We start from the raw sequence: 13361 nt of genomic DNA, 5'->3' as shown, positions 1-13361 counted from the left end.
ACTATTGTTCCTGTACCTAAAAAGACCAAGGTAAAATGTCTAAACGACTGGCGTCCTGTCTCACTCACCTCAATAATAAGCAAATGCTTTGAGAGGCTGGTCAAGGATTACATCTGCAGCTTGCTGCCATCCACACTGGACCCCTACATTTCGCCTACCAACACTACCAATCGACAGATGACACGATAGCTACAGCTCTACACACCATCCTTACACATCTGGAAAATGCTGTTCTTGGACTACAGTTCAGCATTCAACACCATAATTCCCTCCAGGCTCAACAAGAAGTTCAGAGACCTTGGCCTTCACCCTGTCTTGTGTAGCTCAATCCTGGACTTCCTGTCAGATTGCCGTCAGGTGGTAAGAATGAGCTCCCTCACCTCTGCCCCTCTGACCCTCAACACAGGTGCCCCTCAGGGCTGTATACCAAGCCCCCTCCTTCACTCTGTGTATACCCATGACTGTGTCACCACTGTGAGAGGGTGAACAGCTTTAAGTTCCTCAGCATAAACATCACCCGAGGATCTCATGTGGTCTGTACATACCAGCTGTGTGGTGTAAAAGGCACAACAGTGCCTTTTTCATCTCAGACAGTTGAAGAAGTTTGGTATGGCTCACCCATATTCTAAAAACTTTCTATAGGGGCATGATTGAGTGCATCTTAACTGGCTGCATCACTGCTTGGCATGGGAACTGTACTCCCCTCAATCGCAGGACTCTGCAGAGACTGGTTTGTAAAAAGGGCCCAAAATATCATTGGAGACCCGACTCACTTATAGATGTGAACTTCCCACTAGCCAGGACATTTACAAAGACAGGTGTGTAAAAAGGGCCCAAAATATCATTGGAGACCCGAGTCACCCCAAACACAAACTGTTCCAGCTGCTACCATCGGGAAGTGGTACCGCAGCATAAAAGTCAGGACCACAGGCTCCAAGACAGCTTCTTCCACCAGGCCATCAGACTGATTAATTTATGCTGACGCAACTGTATTTCTATGTTATATTGACTGTCTTGTTGTACATAATATTTATTATAAATTACTATAATTGCACATTTGAATGGAGCCATAATGTAAAGATATTTACTCTTCATGTACATGAAGGATGTAAGTAATAAAGTCAATTCAATTCAATTCTTTAGTAAGAGAATTGCAATGCCGATATATATTCATTCACTTCAGTCTGTTCTCTGACTGGTAATACTTTATCAACATTCAGTTTAACTTTTTGCAAGGCATCTGCGTAAGACACATCTAACTGTACTTTAACCTGTTTAACTTCAGCTGCCTTCTTAAGCACTTCACATCCTCTATAGGCTGCACTATGTTCTCCTCCACAATTACAAAATTTAGATTTTATGCCTTCTCCACAATCTTTATACTTATGTTCCCCACCACACTTACTACACTTTAGTTTCCCATGACATACTGCCGCAACATGCCCAAATCTCTGACAGTTATAACATCTAAGTGGAGGTGGAATATAAGCTCATATATTATAAATAACATACCCTAAACTAACTTTATCAGGGAGCTTTGCTACATCAAAATGTATTAATACTGATAAACTATCCGTTCCCCATTTCTAACAACTTGCAATCTATTTACTTCCCCAACCTTGCCTCCCAATAAATGAGATTTAGCCTCCTCTATTGAAACCTCCACCAGAACACCCATTATAACATCGCTAATACCTTTATTTTCATTTGGCAATGTAGATAACATCCTTTTGCTGAGCAAAGTCTTCAAACATTATGCATTTTCACACTGTTCCTTATCCTTACAAATGATAAACACACTACCTGCTCTCAAAGTATGAGCACGATCTCTATCCCCTATAGTAGATTTCAACTCTCAAGTAAATTTAATGGGATTGATTGAAGAAAGCTGTTCTGGGTCAAATTTAAACAATACCTTAAAGTCTTCCTTTTTTTTTCAAAAATCCTGCCCTTTCTCTCCATTACTTGATATGACTCCAATATTATGCTTCTTTTTTCCAATTTCCAGATCTACATTCAACTTCATTTCAACCTCCTCCTGCCAACCCACACTCTCCTGAATCCTTCATTTCCGGTTCCTTTTTCAGATCCTCACCCTTACCTGAACCTACACTATTTCCCAACGCCCCCACACCATTCACAGTCTAGCATCACCAAGTGCCACTTCTCCAACTTCACTCCAAGCCGAGCTGAGCCCACTCATTTCCAACTCATCACCTGCAGCCTATCTAAACCCAACTCTCATCCACAGTCCCTGTTCAGACATCAAATCATCCAGTCTCAACCAGTTGCTTCTAGCTGTCAGTTACCTTGTTTTATTGCTTGAGCATCTGTTCTTTCTTGTTTTGTGGCCCCTCATGGCTTGTTACTTTGCAGCTTATTATTAAAGTTATTGCTCACTGCCGAACTGTCCCTGCTGCTCTTCATTTAGGTCAAGCCTCCTCTATATTTCCTGAAATGTTGAGTGAACTCTCAATTAACTTAGCAGTGTATATTCACCTAAAGGAAGTTGTCCATTGACCTAATCACATGATACAGAAGCAGCAGGAAACCATTGATCATCTGCTTGCCTCTCTCTTCCAACTCTCCATCTCGGTACAGCAACCCTGCAGCCGTCACCCTCCTCCCTCTGAGCCTCGGATTCCGCTGATGAACACTTCGATGGATTCCTAACCTGTTGCCATAACTTCCTGTCCAGTGTGTCTTGCACTGTGTGTTCAGCCATCTCTGTATTCTACGGACTGAGCCAAATTTGCCTTCAGCATCTCTCTCTCTTGACTGGGCGAGTTCTGACCTGGGCCACCGCTAACTGGGAGAATAAAAGCTCCACTTGCAATAAATATGAGAATTCATTGCTGAGATGTGTCGGGTTTTCAACCAACTTGGAAGTGGAGGGGGTGGAGCGGGGTGGGGAGCAGCAGATCAGATACTTTGCCTGGATCACAGCTCGCACTGCATTAACCCATGGAATTCAGAGCCCTCACCTCAGAGTGCGGTTGGAATGAGGAAGTACTGCTGGCCCATTACCATCATGGCCTCTCAGAGTGCTGGAAGGATGAGCTCTGGCCCTCTGAATTGACAAGCATCTTATGGAACAGCCCTCCTACTCATCAGCCTGTACCCTAATTCTGTTCCTAAGGCTATTTCAGGCAGCAGGACCCTCATTATCAATAACTCCAGAATCCAGCAGTTAGGGAGAGCTCTCTTACCCACCCAAGAGTGTGAGCATCAGTGGAGAAACAAACTTGCGTGCTTGCTATAGAGCCGCCGATCACGCATGCATCAAATGCCACTACGGCCAGTAGAACAGTACCACCAGGTAGAGCCTGGGGGCCTCTATCTGGTAAGCTCCTCCTACCTTTCATTCCAGTGCCATTATGAATATTTAGTGATGAGGTTTGGACTTTCCAACAGTCTCGTCATTCTCTAAGCCTTCAGTAATGAGATCCTCTGAGGCATGCTAGACAGGTATATGTTCGTCTACCTTGACAACATCCTTATCTTCTCCAAGGACACCTAAGACCATGCCTGTCATTTCTGATCAGTCTTTCAGTGTCTTCGTGAAAACTAGCTGCATTGCAAGTTAGAGAAATGCCAGTTCCACACTCCAGTCCTTTCCTTCCTCAGTTACATCTTTTCACCTCAAGGCATAACCATGAACCTAGAGAAAATGCATGTTGTCATTGAATGGCCCTGACTTGTGGTCTCTCAAACAACTAAAGCACTGCTTGAGTTTCTCTAACTTCTACTGCCGTTCCACCCGGTTGGCTATCGTGGATCATGCTTTTGAGGAGCTTAAAAGGTGCTTCACCACTGTTCACATTCTCCACCATCCAAACCCTCTTAAATTTTTGTGGTAGAGATGTACACATACGATGTTGGCGTTGGGACTATCTTCTCCCAGCGAGGATCAGACAGGAAGACACATCCTTTCGCCACCTTCTCGCGCAAGTTCAAGTCTACACAGTGCCGTTATGGAGTAGGAGATTGGAAGCTACTCACCATTGAATGGGCCTTGGAGGAATGGAGATATTGGCTAATGGGAAATACTGAGCGCTTCCTGATCTGGACTGACCACCAGAACCTCATATCCATTCAACAGACCCACCAACTCAACCCATGTCAGGCTTGATGGGTCCTCTTCTTTCAGCAATTCAACTTCACTATCTCTTATGATCCAGCTCCAAGAACACCATGGCAGACACCCTGTCACAACAGTTTGATCCAGCTGAAATGGAGATTGACCCTCTGTCCAAAATTCCATTCTCTCAGATCCTACATCCGATCATCTAGGACCTTGAGTACCAGAACCACCTGGCCCTGCAGCACCCGCTCCAGCCAACACATCTGACATCCACATGTACCTGCTGGAAGCCATGTGCTCCGGGGCACTCCAATAGGGCCATTCCTCACCCCTCTCTATTATAATTATGTGGTTCTATCAGTGTTAGTCTTTGGTCTGTCTTGTTTTCTGTGATATCACTACGTAGAAACGTTGTATCATTTCTTAATGCATGTATGCATTTCTAAATGACAATAAAGGAGGACTGAGTGTTCTCATATTCTAATCCAGGCACACAACAGACCCTGGAATCTCTACAACATCAATTCTAGTGCCCCTCCATGATCATGGATGTGCAGTATGTCAGTTCATCACTCCCTGTTTTCAATGTGCCCAGTCCAATTCCTTGATCTTTCCCCTTACTGGTTTTTCACCTGGCAAATGCCCTCTCCCCCAGCTGCCTATCACCTCCCTCATGGTTCTGCCTCCTTCTACTACCCATTGTGTTTTCCCCTATTCCTTCTTCACCTTTCCTGCCTATCCCCTCCCTTTTTCCCCTCCCCCACCCCTTTATCTTTCCCCTTACTGGTTTTTCACCTGGAACCTACCAGCCTTCTCCTTCCCACCCTCCCCCTACCTTCTTTATAGGGCCTCTGCCCTTTCCCTCTACAGTCCTGACGAAGGGTTCCGGCCTGAAACGTTGACTGATCATTTCCATGGATGCTGCCCGACCTGCTGAGTTCCTCCAGCGTGTTGTGAGTGTTGCTTTGACCCCAGCATCTGCAGATTATTTTGTCTTTACAATTCCTTAGAGAAGCCGCTTCTCTAAGGCATACAAGGGCCGGGCTTACCATCAGCCTAAAGAAAACAAATGTCCTTGCCCAGAACGTAGTGCAGACACCAGTCATTACTGTCGACAATTACAATCTAGAAGTGGTCCACAAGTTCACATACTTGGGGTCGACCATTAGCGACACTCTCTCCCTTGGTGCTGAAATTAATAGGCGTATCGACGAAGCAACATCAATCCTTGCTCGACTCCCCTCACGGGTCTGGGAGAATCCGAAACTCGCTACAAAGACCAACACTGCTGTGTACAATGCATGCGTTATCAGCATCCTCCTGTGTGGTAGTGAGACTTGGACCATATACTCCAAGCAGGAGAGGAAACTCAATAGTTTTCACCTGAGCAGCCTTCGCCGCATCCTCGGCATCACCTGGAGACACAAAGTCCCAAACTCTGAGGTTTTGTCCCGCACTGGACTTCCCACAATGTTCGCGCTTTTAAGACAATGCAGACTGCGCTGGCTGGGCCACGTCCGTCGTATGAGGGATGGTAGACTGCCAAGGGACATCCTCTGCGGAGAACTAGCAACAGGCAAGAGGAACGCTGGCAGACCCCAGCTTCGCTTCAAGGACCTCTGCAAACATGACATGAAAGCCTTAAAAATCAGCACAGAGTGCTGGGACGATACAGCAGACGACCGCAACAAACGGCGAGGTACTCTTCAGCAACACCCAGAGCGAGGCGAAAGGGTGATCCTGAGTCAGTTTCAGGAGCGGAGAGCTAAACGGAGAGCCCAGCAGACAGCGGACAACAATTCCACAACACCCTACACATGCAGCAACTGTGGCAGAGCCTGCCGTTCCAGGATCAGTCTCAATAGCCACAGTCAACGCTGCTCGACAAACCAGTGACTACCAGAGCCCTGGTATCAGAGAACTGTCCGATTAGAGACTCAGAAAGCAGGCAGTGGGTGCTGACTCCTCGCTTGCCTTTGCATTCACCTTGATGTTCCAAACCCCCCACTTCACCTTCACAAAAAAAAAGTGCGGAACACGGAAAAAATGGGTGAAAACACAGAATACAAAAGCATAGAACTGAAAGAGTCAACAGTCCATAGTCCAATACATCAATGCAGAACCTTAGGAACATCCTCCAACATGATTGAGAGGGGGAGAGGGGGAGGAAGGGGGGAGATATGGAGAGAGGGGGAGAGATATGGAGAGAGGGGGAGAGACGGAGAGAGAGAGTGGGAGAGAGAGGGGAGAGATGGAGAAAGGGGGAGGGAGAGAGAGGGAGGAGGAGGGGAAGAGAGAGGGAGGGGAGAAAGAGAGAGAGGGAGGGGAGAAAGAGAGAGAGGGAGGGGAGAAAGAGGGAGGGGAGAGAGGGAGAAAGAGGGAGGTGGAGAGAGGGAGAAAGAGGGAGGGGGAGAGAGGGAGAAAGAGGGAGGGGAGAGAAAGAGAGAGGGAGGGGGAGGGAGAGAGAGGGAGGAGATGGAGATGAGAGAGAGAAAGGGAGAAAGAGGGAGGAGAGATAGAGGGACAGAGAGGGAGGAGAGAGAAAGAGACAGAGGGAGGAGAGACCGTGTCTGACTGTCTATCCAAGATCTGCCCCTGTGTACTGAGTCCTACAAGCTCTCGTCCCGCTTCATCAGTCCCTTCAAGATCAGCCATCACGTCAATCCAGTGATTTAGTATCTCTAGCTGCCACCATCACTCAGGATCATGCCTAACTTTCTTGTGTCCTGCCTTAAGCCTGTTACCCGTGGACCACTCAACCCTCCGAAAGGCTGATTTATACTTCTGCGTCAAATGGACGCCATAACGTACGCAAGTGGCCTACGCGCGTTGTGAGCATTTATACTTGTGCGTTGGTGTGTCTGCGCCGCTCTGCAATTCGGGCGCGTCGCGCATGCGCACACACCTGCCCGTGCAAGGTTTCATAGTCATGGTAGTCTTTCTCGGGGTAAAGTTTAAAGTGAGTGTCTTTTTTCGTAAAAGCGAAATGTGTCCACCATAATTTCAGAGGTCTGTCAAGCTTTCTGGAAAGCATTGCAGCCAGAGTTCATTCCCTGCCCTTCAGTCACCCAGTGGGAAGCTATTGCAGCGTAGGGGGAAATGCGATGCTACCAAACGGACCAATCACAATTGTTGCAGTCTGCGTTGCCGTGACGCGTAGTTACATTTTGGGAGAGGTGCGCATCAGGCTACGGCGTAGGGATCTGTGTAGGCTCTGCGTAGGGTTCGCGGCTACACCGTACCTATGGCGTCAATTTGATGCAGAAGTATAAATCAGCCTTAAGCCAGCAGCTCCAGAACCTAGGATGGTGGAAGGAGGTCCAGTATACACAGTCCACCAGTTGATTGATTCACATCATTGTGGGTGCGGTGTGTAGTACCTGGTCAACTGGGAAGGGTACGGCCCAGAGGAGAGGAACAGTTTTATCTTGGTTCCGTTGCTCATTGAGTAGTTCCAAGGGACCCATCCAGATCCTCCTTGGCCATCAAGTGCTGGCTGTCGGGGATTGGGATTCCCGTCAGGTCTGCACAGGCAGGTGCCTCCTAGACTCCACTCCCAGGAGTCATGTGTCACTCGTTTCCAACTCATCACCTGCAGCCTATTTAAACCCAACTCTCATCCACAGTCCCTGTTCAGTCATTGAACAAGCCAGCCTCCAGCAGTTGTTCCTGAGTAAATATTCCACTGCACTCCTCAATGCCCTCCCGAAGTGCAACACCTGACACTTAGCTGCATTGAATTCCATCTGATATTTTTCAGCCCATTTTCCAACTGGTCCAGATCCCACTGCAAGCTTTGATAGTCTTCATCACTGTCCACTACACTCCCAATCTTGGTGTCATCTACAAATTTGATGATCCAGTTTACCACAATGTCATTCAGATCATTAATTTAGATGAGAAACGACAATAGGCCCAGCACCGTCGTTGTTTGTCATCTATACCCAAAACACCATGAGTCATAGGCCTCCAGTCAGAGAGGCAATCATCTACAACCACTCTCTGGCTTCTTCTGCGAAACCACTGTCTAATCCACCTTACTACCTCATCTTGAACGCCAATCTTTCCTGATCATATTCTCATACAGAACCCCGTCAAAAGCCTTGCTAAAGTCCATGTGGACAAGATCCAGTGCCGTGTCTTCATTAACTTTCCTGGTAACTTCCTTGAAAAACTCTTAAGATTGCTTAGACTTGATTTAAAACACACAAAGCCACATTAACTAGCCCTAATCAGTTCCTATCTATTCAAATACTTACATATCCAGTCCCTTACAATATGTTCAAATAACTTTCCCACTACTGATGTCATGCTCACTGGCCGATAATTTCCTGGCTATTCTTATAGCCTTTCTTAAACAACAGAACTACATTAGCTATCCTCCTATCCTACAGTACCCCACCAGTGGTTAAGGATGGTTTAAATATCTCTGCTAGGGCTCCTGCAATTTTGGATTAGATTAGATTAGATTATGAGAACACTCAGTCCTCGTTTATTGTCATTTAGAAATGCATGCATGCATTAAGAAATGATACAATGTTCCTCCAGTATGAAATCACAAGAAAAACAGGACAAACCAAGACTAAAACTGACAAAACCACATAATTATAACATATAGATACAACAGTGCAAAGCAATACCATAATTTGATAAAGAGCAGACCATGGGCACGGTAAAAAAAAGTCTCAAAGTCCCGATCGATTTATCTAACCCACAACTAAAACTTAAAACTAACTTTCTTATATTGGACTTTGCCAAGTGCCTAATTGTGTATAATCTAATGTCTCCTCAGGAAATAGAGCATGCAAAATGTGCTGACTCCCCTCGTCTGCTTCTTTTAAACTCTCTCTCCCTCTATGCAATCCACTGACTCCTGGGGATTGTGGCGCAGAACTAGCTGAAGTCCCATTACAACGAGATGTCAATGAAGGAGCAGCCCAGGCTAATTGCCACACCGAAGCTTGGTGCAGCCAGTGAAGAAGGACCCCAGTCTGAGGTCCTCTGTCACTGGAGCTGAATTGCTGAACCCAGGGTCAGGAGGCTCCATGAGTGATGATAGTGCTCTGTACATTGAATGCTCTCTCACTACCAGTGCACTGAACCATAACATAGTCGATGCACAGAATAAGCAGCATTCTAAAACAAAGAACTTACTTTTTTGCATTTATTCTTAAGAGTGAAAGGCTCTGAGAATGCTGCCTGCCTGTTGCTGCATTGTGGTGTTCTACTTGGCTTATCAGTTCCGTCAGCCTGACCATTCTTCATTCCTGGAATCACCTGCACCCTGCCTTCCCCCATTCTCCCCACCCTGCCATCTCCTCCCAGGTTCTATGCAGCCACAGCTCAAGACCACTGTAGAAAGGAGCACTCACCTTGGCTGCGGTCGTTCACCCTTCAGCGCCACGGGAACTGCGAGGTTTATGAGTTTCACATCTGGAGGTGTTGTCACAATTCCTGATTTGATCTCCCCACTTGTTCTCAGGCTGCCTGAAGACACAATGGCCAGTCCTGGCTTGCCCAGACCTTGAAGCAACAGGAGAAACATCAAAGTTGTTGGGTTGTGTTGTCGGGACTTGAATCAACCAATGAATCAGCCATTTCATTAACAACTGCTCAACACTCAAAAAAAAAGGAATGGAAAGCAGAACTCAACAGGTTTTATTAACCCACACTGTACCGGTGCATGGAGAGTGTTCCCAAACCAGTTAGTAGTGTTGTCAGTCAAGTGAATTCTAGTATGACAGGGCACAGGAATGCAAGAGGTTATAGTCTGTGTGGTTAAGTACAGCTCCAATGCTATATTTAAATTTGCTGATGACACCACTGTTCTTAGCCAAATCAAAGGTGGAGATGAATCGAGACACAGGAGGTTGCTTGAAAACCTGGTTGAATGATGCCACAACAATAATCTCTCACTCTCAGTAAACCAAAGAACTGATTAATGACTACAGGAGAAAGAAACTGGAGGTCCATGAGCCAACTCTCATTAGGGAATTGGAGGTGAAGAGGGTCAGTAACTTTAAATTCCCTGGCGTTATCATATCAGAGATCTGCCCTGGACCCAGGACATGTGCCATCACAAAGAAGGCACAAAAATACCTCTACTTTCTTAGAAGTCTGCGCAGATTCAGCATGTGGCAGATGGAGTTCAACCCGGAGAAGTGTGAGGTGGTACACTTTGGAAGGACAAACTCCAAGGCAGAGTACAAAGTAAATGGCAGGATACTTGGTAGTGTGGAGGAGCAGAGGGATCTGGGGGTACATGTCCACAGATCCCTGAAAGTTGCCTCACAGGTGGATAAGGTAGTTAAGAAAGCTTATGGGGTGTTAGCTTTCATAAGTCGAGAGATAGAGTTTAACAGTCGCGATGTAATGATGCAGCTCTATAAAACTCTGGTTAGCCCACACTTGGAGTACTGTGTCCAGTTCTGGTCGCCTCACTATAGGAAGGATGTGGAAGCATTGGAAAGGGTGCAGAGGAGATTTACCAGGATGCTTAGAGAGTTTGCACTATGATCAGAGATTAAGGGAGCTGGGGCTTTACTCTTTGGAGAGAAGGAGTATGAGAGGAGACATGATAGAGGTGTACAAGATTGTAAGAGGAATAGATAGAGTGGATAGCCAGCGCCTCTTCCCCAGGGCACCACTGCTCAATACAAGAGGACACGGCTTTAACGTAAGGGGTGGGAAGTTCAAGGGGGATATTAGAGGAAGGTTTTTTACTCAGAGAGTGGTTGATGCGTGGAATGCACTGCCTGGGTCAGTAGTGGAGGCAGATACACTAGTGAAGTTTAAGAGACTACTAGACAGGTATATGGAGGAATTTAAGGTGGTGGCTTATATGGGAGGCAGGGTTTGAAGGTCGGCACAACATTGTGGACTGAAGGGCCTGTACTGTGCTGTACTATTCTATGTTCTTTGTTATGTCATCTAAAACCTTGAAAAACTTCTATAGATGCACAGTGATGAGTATCCTGAGTGGTTGTATCACGGCTTGGTATGGAAACACCATTGCTCAAGGACAGAAAAGCTTACAAAAATGGTGTACTAGCCCAGATCATCACAGGCAAAGCCCTCCCCACCATTAAGCATATCTACAAGGAGCACTGCCACAAGAAAGGAGCATCCATCATCAAGGACCCCCACCAGCTAGGCCATGCTCTCCATTGGGAGGAGATACAGGAGCCTTTGGTTCCACACCACCAGCTTCAGGAACTGTTATTACCCTTCAACCATCAGGCACCTGAGCCAGCATGGAAAACTTCACTAACCTCAACAGTGGACTGATTTCACAACCTACGGACAAGCTTTCAAGGATTCTACAACTCATATTCTCAGTATAATTTATTTTTAAATTTATTTATTGTTTGCATGGTTTGTTTTCTTTCAGAAATTCGTAATTTGCCAGCCTTCGTGTGTAATTAGTAATTTGCTAGTCATTGGCTCTTTTGCATATCTTTGTTCTACTCCAAATGCCTGCAGGAAAATGAAAATGAATATGGTACCATATGGTGACATAGCATATGTTATTTGATAATAAATTTATTTTGAACTTTGAACTGAGTGGTGAACTCAGCCACTTCTGTCACAAATACAACTGTCACCATCACTGAAGACATCTACAAGAAGTGACATCCATCATTAAGGATGTCCCCATCATCCCAGCTATGCCCTCTCCATGATACTGGTATCAGGGAGCAGGCACAGAAACCTGAAGACCCAACCTTAAAGTTGAACGACAGTTATTCCCCATTGCCATCAGGTTCTTGAACTGATCTGAAAAACCCAGTAACTTGGACTATTGTATATATTTCCATAGAACCACAGAAAACTACAGCACAGAAAACAGGCCATTCGGCTCTTCTAGTCCGTGCCGAAACTTTATTCCGCAAGTCCCATTGACCTGCTCCCAGTCCATAACCCTCCAGACCTCTCCCATCCATGTATCTATCCAATTTATTCTTAAAACTTAAGAGTGAGCCTGCATTTACCATGTCAGATGGCAGCTCGTTCCACACTCCCACCACTCTCTGAGTGAAGAAGTTCCCCCTAAACCTTTCCACTTTCACCCTAAAGCCACGCCCTCTTGTATTTATCTCTCCTAATCTAAGTGGAAAGAGCTTACTCGCATTTACTCTGTCTACACCCCTCATAATTTTGTAAACCTCTAACAAATCCCCCCTCATTCTTCCACGCTCCAAGGGATAAAGTCCTAACCTGTTCAATCTTTCCCTGTAACTCAACTCCTGAAGACCCGACAACATCCTAGTAAACCTTCTCTGCACTCTTTCAATCTTACTGATATCCTTCCTATAGTTAGGTGACCAGAACTGCACACAATACTCCAAATTTGGCCTCACCAATGTCCTATACAACCTCACCATAACATCCCAGCTCCTATACTCAATACTTTGATTCATGAATGCCAGGATGCCAAAAGCCTTCTTTACAACCCTGTCTACCTGTGACACCACTTTCAGGGAATTACACGTCTGAACTCCCAGATCCCTTTGTTCCTCCGCACTCCTCAGTGCCCTACCATTTACTGTGTATGTCCTGCCTTAATTTGTCCTTCCAAAATGCAGCACCTCACACTTTTCTGCATTAAATTCCATCTGCCATTTTCTGGCTCATTTTTCCAGTTGGTCCAGCTCCCATTGCAAGCTTTGAAAGCCTTCCTCGCTGTCCACAATGCCTCCAATTTTAGTGTCATCAGCAAACTTGCTGATCTAATTTACCACATTATCACCCAGATCATTGATATAGACAACAAACAACAATGGTCCCAGCACAGATCCCTGAAGCACACCACCAGTCACAGGCCTCCACTCTGAGAAGCAGTCATCCACTACCACTCTCTGTCTTCTCCCATACAGCCAAATTCGAATCCAGTTTACAACCTCTCCATGGATACCTAGTGTCTGAACCTTCTGAACTAACCTCCCATGTGGGACCTTGTCAAAGACCTTACTAAAGTCCATGTAGACAACATCCACAGCCTCCTTCATCTACTTTCTTGGTAACCTCCTTGAAAAATCCTACAAGATTCGTTAAACACGATCTACCATGCACAAAGCCACGCTGGCTATCCTTAATCAGCCCTTGGCTGTCCATATACTTGTATATCTGCTCTCTCAGAACACCTTCCAATAATTTACCTACTTCTGATGTCAGGCTCACCAGCCTGTAATTAGCTGGTTTACTTTTGGAACCTTTTTTAAACAACAGAACAACATGAGCTACCCTCCAATCCTCCGGCACCGCACCCGTGGCTAAG

The 13361-nt window shown here is 45.9% G+C and overlaps 1 protein-coding gene across 1 annotated transcript in view; it reads right to left on the bottom strand.

Moving 5' to 3' along the window:
* LOC134358205 (fatty acid-binding protein, intestinal-like) overlaps positions 1 to 9554 on the bottom strand; it is a 40138-nt gene extending 30584 nt beyond the window's left edge. Inside the window, exon 1 of the mRNA XM_063070203.1 lies at positions 9457 to 9554. The gene's annotated coding sequence lies outside the window, so the exon portion shown is untranslated. The remainder of the gene's footprint in view (positions 1 to 9456) is intronic.
* Positions 9555 to 13361: the final 3807 nt, after the last annotated feature.

Source organism: Mobula hypostoma, chromosome 18, assembly GCF_963921235.1.
Source record: "Mobula hypostoma chromosome 18, sMobHyp1.1, whole genome shotgun sequence".
Lineage (NCBI taxonomy): Eukaryota > Metazoa > Chordata > Chondrichthyes > Myliobatiformes > Myliobatidae > Mobula > Mobula hypostoma.
The sequence above is the reverse complement of the archived record's forward strand: the minus strand, read 5'-3'. Positions and strand labels throughout refer to the sequence as shown.